Here is a 2,701-nt window from a genome sequence, read left to right as displayed (position 1 = left end):
ATCTCTTTGTTTTCTCAATTTCTTTACTCTCCTGTCCGAAGTCTCTATTAACTCTTCTATATACGTTAATTTCTTTACTATATTTGCTTCATGCACAACATTACTATGATTAGATATGTACCATTGTAGTATAGAAACATGGAATTCGTCAGGTATCTATAATAGTTTTACTGATAATGCTAATTCTGCTAGAGACTTTTCTTACTTACCAAATTTCAAGATTCTTTCCACTACATTAAAATACCTTAAGATTGACTTTTTAACCAATCTTATTTTTCATTTCTCTTAGACGTTTATCAATATAACTCTTGTATTTGTCTCCTACTATTTTCAAACACTTCTTAACTATATGTATCTTACATATGATTTTTTGAACTATCTCAGGACTTTCAAGTGGTTGAAATCCCTCGACATCGCAACATTTCACTCAACATCTTTTCCCATACAAATTTTCATATGGGGACATTCATTACTAGAATCAAAACTATTATTTTATGCAAATTCTATTGGTGGTAGGTGATCTTCATGGTTTTTCCCTCAACTTAATTGTACAGGTTCTCATCACAAGCACATCCTCCAAAATCTACATTATTCTTTTCGATTGTCCATCTGTTTGAGAACGAAATATTATATTGAAATGTAAGTTTGTACCTAATGCCTTTTATAAACTCCCCCAAAATATAAAGTCGAGGATTTCTATTCGACAATATAGAAATAGACACACAATGCAATATTATAATTTCTAGAATATACAACTCAACTAATTTATTTGAAGAATCTCTTTGTTGTATCGGTAAGAAAGTAGCTGATTCATGACAAATTCTCATAAATAATGGCAATTATATCAACAAAACAACAAGAAGAAAAAAATACACATAAAATTCTAAAAAAATGCAAAACCAGAGACATGGTCACAACCGTCTTTTAGAGAATAGTTCCATCAACCCAATCACCAGCAACTGCAAGTTGTATTCACTGATGAGTCATTTAATCAATCATACGATGACTAAATATTGCATAGAAGATTATCATATTTTTAGAGATCTTTTACTTAGTTCAACTAACTACTATAATCATATAATACCCAATAGATTTTATGGTTTACCTTTATTTTTTAAGAGTTTGGTTCTATTTTATGAATATCATTGGGTTGGCATGTTTAGCTTTCCTTTCAAATTTTAGACCAAACTATGACGTACCTCCTTCATATTACTAATAGAACACTGCAAGGAACGAGCATATCACCACTCAAGAAGCAAGTATAAGCATTCAACAACTATTCGGTATCTCATTCTTGTGGAACCTTTACTATACATATTCCAACAAATTGAACCAAACTAAAATTAGGTAAGAGATTAAAATTTTGCACACACACCTAAATGAAAGATGTAAAATTTTAGTAGTTCATGAGGATATTGGTCTCATGAATGTGACAAAGAGCTCACTTTCATTTTTACAAATGCTCAAACTTTGGGACATGGATGTATATTGATTGACTAGCAGCTCTTAGTATCTACTTTTTGTTTTGGCAGCAAAAACCTATTTAATAGACATATTTTAATCAGTGAGACAACAAACAGTAAGGGTTTGGACAAGGACCAATGAAATACCTAGAAAATCAGAGTTTTATTATAACGACTTTATTACCCTGCCATTCAATAAATCTCCAAATGGAAGTTGGATGTGCAACTGCCAAGCATAACTTATCTATCTATTGATGTTTGATGTTTTGGTTATTAATATATAAAATTTGTCAAAATAGAAATACCAAACTTGTTACATAAATAATTTTCACATATCAAACAATTACATTGCTATAAACTTCTTATCAATTCAACATCACTATTCAAACAAAACTTTTAACATCGAATCATCACCAAATGGACATATACCAACTTAATCAGTGACTTAATTTCCAGAGTCGATACTTTAGTTAGAATATATCACATGCTGGTCGACTGTCCCAACATTAATTTATAGCAATTTAGAACTGAATAACCCAAAAGTCCCAAAATAACTTACACTTTTGAACCTCTATTTTAGTCCAATATGTCTTTACTCGTTGATAAGTTAAACATTTAGTTAGAAATTCTGCCACTTCACTTTTCATCATTTGCAACCAATAGTAAGGTCTTACCCTACTTGATGCAACAGAATAGGCGCTGCAGTATCCTTTCGTCGTCCTCCTGCACTAGACATCTCCTGGTTCTTGATTATAGAAACGGGACCAGTTCGAATATAGCTCTACTGGTGCAGTAAACTTAGGCTCAAACTTCTTTTTTCTCGCCTAGTCTAACTGAAATAATTGTCCTTTTTTGGGCTTTGATGCATGTAGACATTTCAACATTAGAAAATATTGATCTTTCATTCAGACATGCATTGTGATTTGTTTAAACATAGATTACAAAGTATTTGAGAATAAATGTAAATTACATTTTGCTATCTGAACTATTCTTATTTTGACACTTTGACATCTAAATTATTTTTTGTATCAACTTACCATCCCAACTTTGTGAAATTTCGTAAAGTTGAAATGGTAAATTAACAAAAATAAATTTAGATGCCAAATAGTAAAAATAGACATAATTCGAATGATAAAATATAATTAATCTTTTTAAATATTAGTGGACTTATGTCTAATTAAACTTGTAAATTTGCTGGAAAATAGAAAAATGACAAAAAAGAATAAGAAAGCAGAAGA

Source organism: Sesamum indicum, linkage group LG7 (assembly GCF_026168435.1).
Source record: "Sesamum indicum cultivar Baizhima isolate 11 linkage group LG7, ASM2616843v1, whole genome shotgun sequence".
NCBI lineage: Eukaryota > Viridiplantae > Streptophyta > Magnoliopsida > Lamiales > Pedaliaceae > Sesamum > Sesamum indicum.
Note: the sequence above shows the minus strand (reverse complement) of the source record.